Source organism: Pelodiscus sinensis, chromosome 5, assembly GCF_049634645.1.
Source record: "Pelodiscus sinensis isolate JC-2024 chromosome 5, ASM4963464v1, whole genome shotgun sequence".
In the NCBI taxonomy this organism is placed as follows: Eukaryota; Metazoa; Chordata; order Testudines; family Trionychidae; genus Pelodiscus; species Pelodiscus sinensis.
In genome coordinates, this window is record NC_134715.1 from 40276550 (window position 1) to 40292685 (window position 16136).

At 39.4% G+C, this 16136-nt stretch overlaps 1 long non-coding RNA gene across 1 annotated transcript in view; it reads right to left on the bottom strand.

Annotated features, from left to right (window-relative positions):
* Positions 1-138: 138 nt before the first annotated feature.
* LOC106732604 (uncharacterized) overlaps positions 139-16136 on the bottom strand; it is a 332750-nt gene continuing 316752 nt past the window's right edge. Inside the window, exons 8-9 of the long non-coding RNA XR_001368840.3 lie at positions 5919-6008; positions 139-2993 (exon numbers count right to left, since the gene is read on the bottom strand). This is a non-coding gene — a long non-coding RNA (uncharacterized LOC106732604). The remainder of the gene's footprint in view (positions 2994-5918; positions 6009-16136) is intronic.

The following is a 16136-nucleotide window of genomic DNA, read 5'->3' on the forward strand; positions in this document are numbered from 1 at the left end:
CTTTTCTTCATCTTATAACTGGTTTAAGCAAAGTCTTTCAACAACTAAACTGCATGATCAGTGTTTGTGTTTTTCCTCTACGTGACTTTTCCAACATTGCTTTTATTTTATAAATAATTCTTCCTGATTATCTATTCATTTTCCATTTGCTCCTAAACAGCAGCAAGAACAAATCTTTAATGTTAAAATTAACACCACTAAGCAAGGGATATGTCATGCATACAGCAACAGAGTGATATAGCATCACTGTGTTCTGACAGAGTGTGCTCAAAGCCCACCCCAGATAATTAGTAACAAAACCTTTGAAATTTTCATGCTGAAGAGAAGCAGAACTGAACTGATGGCGACGCCTATCATCTGGCTTCAAGCCGTTGTTATACCAATGCACTGAAGTAATCTCAACCAAAATGTTTCATTTTGATGGAATAGGAACATTAGTGCCTGGTACATATATCTAAGAATTATCACTCACGAAATAGTCTCCCATATAGGAATGATTTGCAACACAAATTATAGAAAAAATATTAAAACTGCTGAGTTCTTTAGTCTCTGACATATTCACATTTTTGTTAACATTCTCGTAGGGTAAGTCTACTCTACAGGGAAGATCGAAGCTGCCGCTGTCAATCTTCCAGGGTTCAAATTAGAATATCTAGTGAAGAAAGCTAATTCGAACCAAGAGGGGCACTCCGGTCGCAGGGAGTAAAGGAAGTCAAAATGAGAGTATACTCCCTTCAACTTCCTACGGTATGGACAGTGCCAAAAGTCCAGTTAAGTTACTTAGACTTCAGCTACGCAATTAATGTAGCTGAAGTTATATATCTTAATTCGACTTTGTCCTGTACTGTAGACATTCCTTGTACGAGGAATGAGTAAGCAAGAGCCATCTGTTTAAAATGCACGTAATATACACAATAAATAAATTAGTTAATGAGAAATTCTTCACACATACTTTTTTATAACTAGCTTTCTTTGGGAAACTTTTTTCCCCTGTAAAAATTCACTGTGCATGTATTTGCTTGCTTGTTGGTTTGAACTAGAAGTGTTTCCTCATAGCTGTATTTTATTTAGCTACTTGGTACTCTGAGAAAACTAAGGTGGATATCAAAAGATGTCACCGGGCACCTGGACATAGTAAAGGATTTGAAATAACACAAAAGTCTACAGCAGAAAATGGGCGATGATTGTATCTGCCATCTTCAGAGGGCTTGAGACAAAAATCGAAGGCAAGTGGACTCTGGTAAGTTTACTGTCTTATTTAGGTTGAGGAAGACACATTTTCTTTCTGTACATTAGTCATCAACACTACTGCCTTCAATTTCCTAGTGAAGTTTCTTAAAATGTGTACCACATGTGATATGCCTGTAGAATCAATATGCAGGTATTACCAACATTCCAGGATGAAAAGTGATTACTTGTACAGGAACCTATTTTCACATGGGGGTTTTGTTTGTTGATTCAGATTTATTATTAGAAATAATAATTTGGTCAATCTGGATTCCTGGAACAATTTCAGTTGTCTTCTTTAACTGGAAAAAGTAGCTATTGCACCTCAACTGAAGCAAGTGGGCCTGTGGGCATAATTTCACAACTGAATCTGCATGTAGTTGTAGTTTTACATCTTATAGGAAGGATTCTACAGGTTGGTTGTAAATATCCTATTTTAAATGTATTGTTAATTAAATAAGATTATCTGAGAGAGTTATTAACTAAAATTTCCATTTTGTGATGGATAAGCCCTGTAAACTCTGCAAATAAAGGCAGCTCTCACCAAAAATCCCAAGAGAATCATGGAAAATCTTGCTCAGTTTCAGGTTCAGTCCTACTGGTGCTAACAAACCTGATTTATGATTACAAATCCTGGTGTACGTCGGCCAAACAAAGTATTGTTTTGACATCCTGGATGCAGAAAAGCAGAGATTAAAATCCAGCTGGCACAAAATCAGCTATTCAACATCCAGTAATGTGTGAGCAAGAAGAAATGCTCTTAAGAGAATGAGACAAAAGTGCATTGCTTCATGAGCTTTTTTGGTCATAATTAAACCATCACCAATGAATCCATGTAACTGTGTATTGCAGCTTTAACTGAGACCTGATGTGTTCAATTGTTCTGGGTTTTGCTATCACATTAATAATGTAAAGTAATGTTTTCCATCTCTCCATTCAAATGTTTTCCATGTGGTAAAAATGTTCAGGTCTAACTCTGAACTCATATCTTGTAATATAAGGAGAATTTAATACGAGTAAGGCCAATACTATAGATTGCAAAGCCAAGGACAACCTGTCAGGTTTGCTGACATAGGATTTGTGAATTATTACAGAAATAAATATCCATTCCCACCTTGACAGATGGCCAGCTAGATCAACTGATATGCAAAATAGTTACATCTCCTCTGGTACTGGCTTCTGCATTGTTCTGATTGGGAGATTATGATTTATGTTGAGTATAGATTTCTGTACTTAAAATGATTACTAATAGAAGCCGACTGAATAGGTTCAGATTAATTTAGATTTGGCTGTGTAGGGATATACAATGTCATTCTGCATTGATAACACCTTTCAATCAAGGATTTCAAAGTACTTTACAAATATTAGTGAGTTTAGCTTCTTTCCCTTGTGAGCAAAGGAAGTATTGAAACTTCCATGCTACTGAATGGTAAACTTAAGACACACCTGCTAAGTAACATACCCAGGATCACACAACATGCCAGTGACAGAGCTGGAAGTAGAATTCAGATTTCCTGACTCTCTATCTTGTGCTTTCATTACAAAACAAGGAAGATATTTAGGTCCCACACTAACTGGAGTTTGACTGTATAACCTGCAACTGGTACTGGGAATACTTGCTGACTTTGATCTTCTTTTCTAGATGGGGTTTTGTGTCTCTCTCTTTCTTGGGTAGGTTCCTTTGCAGGACTCACTTGTATTGTTTTTCAGCCATCAAGGTGGTGCTGGCAGCTGATCACCCAGACAGGCTGGCTTCTGTGACTGATCTAAACACACACACGCATTCACTTTTTTAAATGAGATTACATAGACACACACCTAACTTCAAACAAACTTACGACAGTACAAAATTTGAAATGGGGTTTTAGTTACAACATATGCAAAAGTTATTTAAAAAGTTACAACAACAGATTCTTCAAGGGCAATTCTTAACAGGTTACTAATAAATTAATCCAAATCCCATTTATAAAAATTGGGCCGCAATTCATGAGTTACATAATGTCACATGGGTAGATATAATTCTTTAAAAGGGTGATTTCATTCTTCAGCCCTACAGTCTCCCCCACAGTCCTTTCACTGCTCTACATCAAATTTCTTGTCAAGTTCAGTCCGTAATCTTCAAGGTTCCACTGACCTGTTCTCCTGGCTACCTGTTCTCTTCTCTCCACTCTCTGGTTTAGTTACTGGCCATGCTAATTCCACTTCTCTTTATTTCCTTCTCTTACAACTACTTTCCTGTCCTCCTACAATAGCCTTCTTGTTTGCTGTACACTATGGGTGCTTTTCAAATCGTATTCAAATCTGAGATTCACAACTCTTTCCATTCTCACTCTTAGCCTCCAGTGTTAGCTATGGGAAATGGCTTGATAATCTTCCCCTTACCTTCATTCTCCACAGAAGTCTTCAGAGGAGAAAGATTCCATGGACTCTCAGCAAGATGAGTTCAAAGAGGAAGAGGGAGAGGTAGAGCTTGTTGAAATGTTTCCATTAAAACATTTTCATGATGGAAAACTGGGGCTTTGATTGAACAACAATTTTCACTGAAGTGTCTGCTTTTCTCAAAGTGTCTGCTTCACTTTCTCATTGGAAAAATAAAAAACCTAACACTTGGGGTCTTAAAAAATTGGGTTTTGTCATTTCAGTTTAAACCTGAAATTTTCTCAGGGGCAAAAAATATTTCTGCCCAGTTTTAGTGAAAGAGTTTATGACTCTTCCATCCCGGCAGGAAAAAAGAACATTGTTGGACCTACTGCTGTCCATTTTGAGTTTGCCAGACAATTGCAAACAACTTTAGGAAAAGTCCAGAATGGATAGCTTACCTGGGAATGGTTAAGTTCACAGCATACAAAAGAAGTTGTTAAAAGCATTAAAAAAAAATCTTTCAACACAAGCCTTATTCTATTTGTTAGAATACAGAACTCTAAAACACAAGAACCAAAAGTGAGAAGAGGGTAGGAGGGAGAAATCAGGCTGCTCTCTAAAGCTTAATCTTCACTGCCAGTTTTGCCGTCAGCGAGTATGCAAATGAGGTACAGTTTAGCATATCACCATGCCTCATTTTCATAATGTATGCACACTGTTTTTATGCAAAGGGTTTTTGCGGAAAAACAAGTAGAGTGGACAGGGGGGTTTTTGCGCAAAACCCCTGTTTTGCGCAAGAACCTGATGCCTCTCCCAGCCTCACGGCAAAACTGGCAGTGTAGACGTAGCCTAAGAGTATGTCTACACAGCAGCATTATTTCAGAATTCCATCAGTTATTCCAAAATAACAAAGAGTGTGTCTACAAGCCTTTATTTTGAAATAATGTCAAGCTGGAGAACTTCTTACTCCAACTCGGGGTAATCCTCATTTTATGAGAAGTAAGGGAAATCAAAAGAAGTGTTTTTCCTTCGACTTCCTGCAGTGTAGACAGCACCTAAAGCCAAATTAAGCTATTTCAACTTCAGCTATACAATTGATGTAGCTGAAGTTGCAAAGGTTATTCTGACTTTAGCTCTTCTGTGCAGACGTACTGCAAGGCAGAGAGACCCAATTCTTCCCATCTTACTGTAGACAGGTTCTTTGCAGCCTGAAAACTGATGTCTGAGATTGCATTCATCACTATAGAGCCCGCTAATCATCATCTGCAAGTGTAACTACCAACCAAGTGCATTTGAACCTAGGACTTCTGGAGCTGAATATAGGAGCCTCTACCCTCTGAGCTAAAAGCCAGCTAGCTTCTAGTCCATGCTGTAAAGGTCTCTTGATCTTAGCTGTTGCTGTGGTCTAGGTGCCACTGCATGGGACAGTCAACCACACTAGGGCTACGTCTACACTGGCAGCTTCTTGTCTACGTCTACACCTTTCAAGTAGGAATAGGAAATCCTCCGGAAAAGGCTTTATTTTCCGGAGAATAGCGTCTAGACTGGCGCTTTTCTCCGGCTTTTCCCCAAGCCGGAAAAAAGCGGCAGCCATGTAAATGCAAATCCCGTGGGGGATATATAAATCCCCCGCGGAATTTGCAATTGCGATGTGCTACATTAGCATCCCTTTTCTGGAAGGGATGCCAGTGTAGACACAGCCAGTGGCTATGTCTACACTCATGGCTTCTTGCGCAAGAAATATGCAAATGAGGCTAAGAATGGAATATTGCTGAGCCTCATTTGCATACCTAATGAGCCACCATTTTGCAGAAGAGGCTCTTGTGCCAGAAGGAGCTGTCTACACTGCCCTTTCTTGTGTAAGAAAAACCCTCTTACGCAATGCCACTATGCCAATTATTTTCAGGAATAACGGCATTGCGCAAGAGGGTTTTTCTTGCACAAGAAGGGGCAGTGTAAACAGCTCCTTCTGGCACAAGAGCCTCTTCTACAAAATGGTGGCTCATTAGGTATGCAAATGAGGCTTGGCAACATTCCACACTTAGCCTCATTTGCATATTTCTCGCGCAAGAGTATAGACATAGCCTTAGTGGTCAGTTAGACAAAGATCCCTTTTGTGGTGAAATATGATTGCTCCAAGGTGTACTCTGATGGAGCTCATGGAGAGGCCCAATTTCTTTAATTCTAACATATAATTCAGAACCAGTGGTAAAGGAGAGGAAATCACTGTGATTTGTCTATTTTAGCATCATGTATCAAATCTCTTTAGTTTGTATAGGTGTAAATGTCACATAGATGATATTTAGACTGTTTAAAAGAACATTCCGTACCTCTTATGAAATGGTCATTTTGCTGTCTTGGCATAGTCATGCCTTGAGATGGCGTCTTCCCAGGTTTGGGTGGTGGACTTGGCCTACATCCTGAAACAGGAAATGAGGTGTAAATGGAAGAGTACATGGTGGGCAAACAGCCCTCTTTTGGAGGTAAGGAAAATACATTTGTCTGGGCCATGTGGAGACTATCAGGATGGTTTGAATATGCTCCATTGTACTCTGGTATTTATTTCTCACCCAGGGTCTGGGGAAATTTTCTGCTCAGTGCCTCTGCAGTGGTGTTTTGGCATCCTGGCAGATAGGATGCTGAGATGTCATCATTGTGGCTGATGCAGCAATTCAGTAGTAGTGTAGCTTCTGGGCCTAGGGAATGTAACTTCCTACTCACCCCGAACAAGAAATGTGAAAAACTTTAAGGCCTTTTCCTTGATCACGGGTAGAAAATGTGAGCATTCATTACAAACTGCGTGCAATTCCAGCAGTGTTATCAACAGAAAGTTTTGTGGAAAGGGGGCTCCTAAGCTAATATTGTTTGGCTACATCCACCAATGTTGAAAGAAGGTTTGTTTGTTTGTTTTTCCTTTGGGTGGCATTATGATACATTTCTTTATGCTGTGTCTGTGTGGACTATGCACTGTGTCTGTAGCCGACCTTGCAGACATTACATGTGCAGTCTGGCATATTTGACAATAAATATTGTTGCTTCACATAGCCTATGGAGGCAGGCCCTGGCCAGTGTCCTGGGACTAGCTTTTATCATAGTGATTAGATTCACGAGAGTGATAAATTGGTGTTTGGGCAGTTTGGCTGTAGTCTCCAGAGAGTTCAGGCAGGCCCCGATAAACACTAATTGTTCACAGTTATGGGTGTTGATATCTGGTTGTTTGTAGGTCTAGACATGTAAAGAGAGCTGCTGTATTTTGGGTAACTTCTAAAGCCTCCTCTCGAGTCAATAATTTGAGTAAACATCCCCCAAATACAGGAATATTATGACTCCTTGTCTGCGGAGGTGAGTAACCTCCTTTTGAAAATACCTGTGGGTCAGTGGATATTCCTCAAAGGAGTGGAAATGGTCTGTTCCCAGAACAAACCTGAGAAACCTCCTGTGTAATGCAAATATTCTTGTGTAAAAATGTACATCCTGGTGGTTGAGGGCCAAGAATTAGTCCCCTCTTTCCAGTGCTGAAATTATGGCTGCTAACATGACCATCCCTAATCATTGTGTCTTCATGAATTTGTTAAGTCTTCTTCTTAACTTGAGAATGGTCCTCCATCCTCCTTTTTTTTTTCTGAGTTATAAAATAATGGAAATAAAACTCCTTCCCTCTGTGTTGTGTTGGTACTAATTCTACTGTTACTAGATTTGTGAGATGGTTTACCTCCTGTCACAATAGATGTTCATGAGAGGGGTCCCTGAAGCTGGATGGAGAGAGAGGATGGAGTATGGGGGGGAGGTAAATTAGATGGGTTGTGGCAGTGTGAGCACTTTTGAGGAATGTGCCTCTCACCAAGGCAGTGTACGTATGAATGCCCACAAAATAATGGGCTAGACGGTCTTCCCATGAGGCAACATTTAAAACCCAATGAGCTGGCATGCCCCTGAGAAGTGTTTTCAAATGTGAGGGAAGCTAACTGCTATACTAATGGTTATCCTAACACTGAAACAATTTCCTAATATAAGGTGGAAAAACAGTGTTTTTTTCTTTTTCAGAAAATAAACAATGGTAAGTAACAATTTAACTAGCAACTAGGGTAGTAGATGGTTAGTTAGCATTTAAGTTAGAATTAAAGAAAACTACAGTACAAAAACACTTCTAAGTGCTCCATCTCAAGGAGAAATTGCTAGGGCGTCAGTTGCAAGCGGCTATGTAACTGCCAGCGGCAGTGCAAGAGAGGATCGTGCATGTGCTACTCAACCAGACACTGTTACTAAAAATTTCTGATTACAATTGCAGGGGGGGAGCAGATTGATCTACAGCGGAGCACTCAGTGGAACACTCCTCTAAGCAGAATTTACGATTCCAAAGAAAATTTTCAGAATACCTGACAATGAACATATTCCAGAGTTTGCAAACAGACAAGCTGGAACAACATCTCAAAGAGGATTTCCTTCATTCTCTTTAGCAGGGTGTTAAGTCTATCATTCTAAAAAGCAATGCTTGCTAACTACTGCATTTCTGAATATGAAGAGACAGAAGGTTTCAAATGTTTGTAAGGGTACGTTTATAGGTGATAGACTTGCAGGAGACTCAGAGGGGTGCTAAGAAGAGTGAAAGGAACAGAGAAAAGTGAAGACAGGGGAAATACAAGGGGAGAAAGGGAAGTGGTGAAAACAGAATCTCAGCAATTGTGGGGTGGGATAGTTTGTTGGAGTTGGAAATATTTTCCATCTCTTGTTCCACAAGCTGGACCAGAAGTGATAATTGACCTACTCACCACCCTCTTTTTTAATCTCTCCTCATATGGAAACGGTTTCATGTTTGTTGCCCATCTCTGTACCTTTTCCAATTATATTATGTTATTTGAGACCAGGCACCAGAACTCTACACAGATTTGAAGCATGGGCATGCCATGGACTTATATAGAGGTATTATAATATTTACTATCTTATTATCCATCCCTTTCCTAATGGTTCAGAATATTCTGTTTGTTTCTTTGATTACTGGTGCACATGAACAGATGTTGTTAGAGAACTAACCACAATGTCTCCAAGATCTTTTTCTTGTGTGGTAACAGCTAATTAAAGCCCATCATTTTGTATGTATAGTTGAGATTACGTTTTCAAATGTACATTACTTTGCATCAACACTGAACTTCATTTGTCATTTTGTCGCACAATCATGCAGATACCATAGATAATAGTTCTTCAATTCCATATTTGAGTTCTTCCAGAACTCTTCAGTGAATACTGTCTGATCCTGGTGACTTATTACTATTTATCAATTAATTCAAAATTTTTCTCAATTGATACCTGAATCTGGATCAGTTCATTAGATCAATCACCTTGGCTTAGGTGTAGGAATCTCATCTCCTCTGCAGTGAAGACTGACAAGAATTCTCTGCATTGACTTTATCTTCTTTGTTTGTGCCTTTAGTACCCCAAGCATCTTGTGGTCACACTGATTATTTGTCAGGCTTACTGCTTCTGATGTACTTTTTTTTAAAAAAAGGTTTTGGTTAGGTGCTCTTCAAATTTTTTTTTTTTTTTTTTTTTGCCTGCCTATTTGTACTTTTACTTGTACTTGACTTGCTAGTGTTTATGCTGCTGTCTATTTTCCTCAGAAGGGTTTTTAAAGGATACCTTTTTACAATGATCCACATCTTTTACCTCATTGTCTAGACATGGTGGCACTTGTTTGGTCCTCTTGCTATATCTTTTAATTTGCATTATACATTACATTTGAGCCTCTATTATGGTGTTTTTAAAAAGTTTCCATGAAGGTTGCCGGCAATTGACTTGTGATTGTACCTTTTAATTTCCATTTAACAAGCTTCCTTGTTTTTGTATATTTCCCTCTTCTGAAGTTAAATGACTGTGGTGGGCTTCTTTGGTATTCACACGGGTGATATAATTACATTATATTAGGACTGCTATTACAAAGCTATTTGGCTATATTTACCTCTTGGACAAGATCCTGTGCTCCACTTAGGACTCAACCAAGAATTAACTTTTCCTTTGTGGATTCCAGGACTAGCTACTCCAAGAAGCAGTCATTAATAGTGTCTAGATTGGGATTCATCAAAACTGAAATTTTCTGTGGGAAATGGTCAATTTTAACAAATCTGTCAAGGGAAAGGTTTCTCCTGAGAGAATTTCTTGTGAGTTAGATTCCAATCTAAAATCAGTCAGAGAAGCAGCCAGAAACCAGGACTCCCATATCCTTGCTATAGGCTATTTGGGGATGGGGCTTTCAGTCTCTCCTATTGGTCCTATTCCAGTTTGTATAAATAATCAAATATCTATTAGCATTAAGGATTTGAGCCTGAGTACACACAACGTCTTGTGATTCGAGCCATAGCCTGTGTGAGTACTCCCTTACTGAGACACTGGCTATTCTGAGGAAAATGGGTATTTTTCCCTTGTGCTTTAGCTTTGCCTATTTTATTCCAGCTAATAAAATCTTCCAGCCCATGGAAGTAACTCAGTCATAGAGTAGCTCAAGTATGTTATAAATGAGGTGTCATGTACAACCTCTTCCTCCCTACTCCAATAATCAGAAAATAAGGATCACATTGAGCTACCTAGCAAATAGAAAAATCAGACACCTAGGAGACAGGTACTGTGCATGCAGCTTTATGTGTGGCCCAATATGCCACATGGTAGTTTTTCATTCGGATCAATTTTAGTACCTTTGGGAACCAGTAGTTACTTCCACTTTCTCTCTTCTCTGCTGTTTTTACTGACACATGCCTCCCAGTCAAGGAGCTGGAGGGACTGCCTTTTCTTTTAATTGGCTTACTAAGTCCTAATTATTTTTTAAGTACTTTGCAGTTTCTGTAACATGACATTTTACCAAATTATGAACATTTCAAAATAGATGCTTCGTATGAAAACATCTGATATTAAAAAAGTTTTTTTTTCTATACTAGAGCATGATCTTCTGGGAAGCAACTTTATATGAATCATCTGGTTGTAGAATGTTGCTTTAGGGCTGGAGCACTGGAAGCATTTAACATATTTTTGGTCTCCACACTATAGAAATTACCATCAAGAGAATTCCAGGACTTCAGAACTTGTTGAATGTCAGCAAAAGCTATCAAGGATATGTAACAAAACTATATTAAAAAAATGAAAGACTATATTTTTTAAATGTCCAAGTCATTTCTTATAATCAAAACAACTTTGTAAAAAAACCCTCTTTTGTAATGAATATTGGCGTTAGCTTTTTTAAAAAAAATTGTATTTATCGCATAGATCTTTTATTTTATTGTCTTACCAATATAACAAACGGACTTCTTACTAGCTGCAAAAGTTGTTGTTACTTTTTTCTAATATGAGTTTTAAAACTTGGCAATTATTCTATAGTACTTGCATTTTAAAACAGATAGTTTCATGTATTTTGGTTGCAAATATATATATATATTTTTTCATTTTTAGAGCTCAGCAAACAATATTGTTATGCTAACGGGATGTGGAATTCATGCTGACAGTTTGTTCCTGCTTTGCTAGATTTATTAAGTATTCAGCAGATGGAGTAGTATTTTGCTCATTGTAATCAACTTAATTTAGCTATGTCTAGACACCTGTGCTATTTGAGGATACTTCCAGTATCCTGAAATGGCTATTCCATGGCTTTAAAAGTGCCCATTATTTCAACATAGATTTTGAAATAACAGGTGCACTATTCCAGCATCTCTGTAACCCTCCTTCTACAAGAGTTAAGGGATTTGTTGGAATCTTGTAAATACAGAGGCTTGACTTTCACCGCAACTTCAATAGGACAATTGCCAAGTGCTTCTTCACTGTCAGAGCAGGTCTTATTTGGGTGTCCCTATGCTTCAAGATGGGGAAAATCCATTTGCAAAATTCCATGAAAGTGGCCTGGTGCATTCAGAAGTTTTGTAACCACTGCTGATCATTCCATACTTGCAGTACTATGCAGTCTATGCTTGTGTCACAGCACCAGAACTGGCCTTCCACTATTAATTAATTAATGGAGATTGCCTATCTCCTAGAACTGGAAGGGACCTTGAATCATCATCATCTAGTCCAGTCCCCTGCCTTCACAGCAGGACCAAATACCATCCCTGACAAATTTTTGCCCCAAATCCCTAAATGGACTCTGCAAGGATTGAACTCACAATGCTGGGTTTAGCAGGCCAATGCTCAAATCACTGAGCTATCCCTTCCCCCTTATTTTTTTTTCTCCATCCCAGCCAAAAGGCTGAGAAGCGGGGCCAGGGTCAGGGGCGGGGCCTCCTTCCCCCTCCCCAAAGAAGGAAAGAGGCCTACCTTGCCTCACGGTGCACACAGACGTACTCTCCCCCTCCCAAGACGTCCCCCAGCGCAGGGGAATCCCAGAGGATCGAATGCCGGCTGCATTTCCAATTCACTCAGTGCAAGGGCTTGCCTGTATAGCATGTCCATGGCTCCCCAAGATGGAGGAGATTCCTCCTCATCCTCTTCCTGGAGTGTAAGACTTATGCTCTCAAAATACTTCACCATCAGGCACACCAAGGTACACATCAACATCACAATGCTTTGATGCACAACAGGATCCAAGAGGGAGGCTATGCTCACACTGCTATGGCTGGTAACCAGGGACAAAAAGGGCTAAAAAAGATTGTTTCCCATTGATCTCAAGCAACAGCGGAGGAAGTAGAGAAGTGCAATATGGTATAATGATGACATGAACCCATAACCACCCGCTGCACAGCTTTTGTCCCACCGTGCATAGCGCAGAATGCAAAGCAGCACAGACACTATGGGATAGCTACCCACAGTGCATCACTCCCAAAGTCAACGACAGTCCCTCTAATGGGGATGCACAACTTCAAACTATGTTGAATTCTTGCACAGTAGGGACATGCAATTTTGACGTTACAAAATCGGGTGACAAGAAATCCAACTTAATAAATTTGACCTAACCTTGTAGTGTAGTCAAGATGTTATACTTTGTTCTTGTGAGTGGGGAAGCATTGCCTCTCAGAGGTGCCCTGGGCCGTGTCCAGACTCAGGGTTTTTTTTGGGAAAAGTAGCCTTTTCCCGAAAAAACTTCCCCTGCGTCCAGACTCAAGCCATGTTCTTTCAAAATTATTTCGAAAGAACGCGGCTTTTCTTTCGATGGCGGTAAACCTCGTTTCACGAGGAAGAACGCCTTCTTTCGAAAGTTCCTCTTTCGAAAGAAGGCGTTCTTCAATGTAAAGAGGCCGTCTTCAAAAGAGAGCATCCAGACAAAGAAAATCACACAATTGCCCTGCCATTCTTTAAGTTGAAAACAGGAAACCCTTCCATAACTAACTCTGTAAAATAGCCACCTTCATCTGGTTTCCAAAATGATCACTTCATAACAAAACAGTGATGAAAGTCTCTAATATAATCAATTATTGATTTTAAACCCATACCTCCTGACCTGAAAATTAACACTCAGATTCCTAAGGCTATGAATCACATTATTGAACTAGAAACGTACTCTTTTGATTACGTCCTACTCCCATTATTATTAGATACATTCATCTCATGTCAGCAATAAAGGGAGTTAGATATAATCACAAATGTCAGAAACATCCCAAAGTGCAAAATAATAGACTATACTGTTTGACTAATAGCTACTGCTTCATTTACTGCTATCTCTGGCCCAAGCAGATGAAGAGCATAAAATAGCTGTTTAGCATATCTCACGACAGACTGTCTAATACACTTAAAATGACAACATTGGATATGTGGTAACTTAAAATACATATTGCATGGACACATCTTCAAAGGAGAGCATCAAACATAAATACTGAAAACCTTTCATACTTGAAAATGCACACATACAGCACCACACATGATTTATGCATACAAAATGAATGACTGTGTGTATGAATGGAAACAATCCCAGGAAAAAACTTATTTTGTCCATGCATTTGTTTGTTCAAAGGTCTGATCTTGGGTATTACTGCATGAAAATATTCACTTCTGCTTTGTTGCAGTCTCAGTTGTACAGCATGCAAGGGAACATTTTTACCTCACTATGTGCAAATGCTAAAAATACTTCAAAGTAGTAAAACAAATTTGAAAAATTTGGGCAAGAGTAAAATTTCAGATGGAATCTTTTTGAAAATTAATTAAAATTGCTGTTCCAATCAATCCATTCACCCTCCCTATATATATATTCTGGCAAATAAGATATTATTGCTCTCACAGACTTGCCACCTGTTTGCTCCGCCCCCAAATTATTGTTATTTTTCTAATTATCTTTCAATGTACTGTGATACATCATGAGATGTCTGGCAACCAACAATTCCATTTCACTCAGTAGAACTAAAGTGTGACAACTTCAGACATATTGCAGAGTATCATTACAAATGTCATAGTAACTCAGGATCTCATGTCATCGCTTAATTCAGTCTCAAGCAAAACACAGGCTACGGCTACACTATAGCCTTCTTCTGCAAAAGCTTATGTAAATGAAGTATGGCGTAGAATATTACCACACTTCATTTGCATAATTAATTAGCAGCTGCTTTTGCGCAAAAGGCTTTTGCGCAAAAAAAAGCTGTGTAGATGGCTCCTTTTTGCACAAAAAAACCCTTTTGTGCAAGAGCCGTTCTTCCTGAAAATATGAGGAAAAATGGCTCTTGTGCAAGAGGAGGTTTTTGCACAAAAATGAGCGGTCTACACAGCTCCTTATTGCTCAAAACCCTCTTGAGCAAAAGCGGCTGCTAATTAATTATGCAAATGAAACTCAGCAATATTCCACACTGTGCTTCATTTGCACAATCTTTTCCAGAAGAAGGCTACAGTGTAGCTGTAGTGTAAGGATGCATCTACACTGCACCATTAGGTCGATATAAGATACGCAATTTGAGCTATGCAAATTGCGTTCTCAGTTCAATCTAATTTTGAAATAGCTTATTTCAAAATTTGGCGCGGTCTACACAGTGCCAAATTTCAAAATAAAGCACTATCCCGAAAAGTCTCTCAACCCTGATGGAATGCTGGAATAGCGCACCTGTTACTTCATATATATATTTTGAAATATGGGTGTGTTTAAAGATGCAGAATAGCTATTTCAGGATACTTCTAGTATCCCAAAAATAGCACTGCTATCTAGATGTAGCCTTAGAGACAAGCCATGACTTAAGTCCCTGGTGTGGAAAAGATGGTTTGGAAATTGAGGCCAAAATGATAGAAAAGATGGTGAAGAAGATGAGTTCAAATCCTTCGTTCCAAAGGATTGGAGTTCAAATCCTTCATTCCAGAGGCTCGTAGGGGGATGGGAAGAAAGTAGACGTGCCAATAGTGTAGTTTTCAACCGAAATACCTGTTCAGAAGTGGACCCTGGCAGCTATGATTGGTATTGCCCCACCAGGCCATTACAAATTCTGTCAGTAGTGTAACGGGGGCCTGGTGCTTAACACAGGCTCCCTCCTTCTCCCCCGCATTGGCTCCAAGTGGCTCCCAGAAGTGTTCCCTAGGCACAGCAAGGCTGAACACACTACCCCTGTCCAAGTGCCAGCTCCACTCCATAGCTCCCATTGGTCAGAACCACACCAATGGGAGTTGCAAGGACCTCGGCCCAAAGCCCCCTTGTGCATTCTAAACTCCTCATGCCTGGCCCTCACCCCCTTCCATCATGCAAATTCCTGCCCTAGCCTGGAGCCCACACCACCATCCAGAACCTCACACAGGCACACACACTCAACCTATACCCCTACCCCAAGCCAGAGTCCTCTCCCACACTCTAAATGCCTCATTTGTGGCTCCACAATGCCAACCAGAGCTCTCATTCCTTTCCCTCCCCCCCCCCCCGCCACCACACACACACACCCCAACACCCTGTCCAAGCCTAGTGAAAGTGAGAGTGGGGAAGAGAGAGCAATGGATAGAGAGACCAGTAAGTGGGGCCTCAAAGAAGGGGTGGAACACTGGTGTTCAGTTCCTCTTGACAAAATTGTAATCAAATATAATGGAAGAGCCGCATCAAGGTTTAACAGGACTATTTTAATATCTGAAAAGGAAAAGTGGAATTCTGAGGTCTCACTGCACATAACTTCACTCTTTTGTGTCAAAGTTATGCACCTGACTAAATATTTTCTGAATCAGTCTAAAGTTGGTACAAAGTGACAGCACAGACCTAAAGACACAGAGGAGTATTAAAAATATAAGTTTTTCAGGAAACTGTCATGTGGAAAGAAAAGTGAAAATGAAGACAGGTCTTATGCTCAAATTTAAATTAAATAGTTAAATTACTCTTTAGAGACCATGCACCAACTGACTATATATTTCTCATTTGGAAGGTAAACTGTATTTTAAACTTTAACAATATTTATGGAAACTTACTTGCGTAATAGATATATAGTTTGCAAAAATATCTCCAGCTATTAAATCTCTGGAAATATACTTTAATAACCAATTAGTATTAGATTTATACAAAAGCTATAATTAAATGTTTAGGAATAAATTTATTTGTATTACGTTTTAAATAGCAAATATTACAAACATTTCTGGCATTTAATTAACGTAACCTTCCTGTCAAATCTCAATTAAATCCTTACTCAGCCTATTTT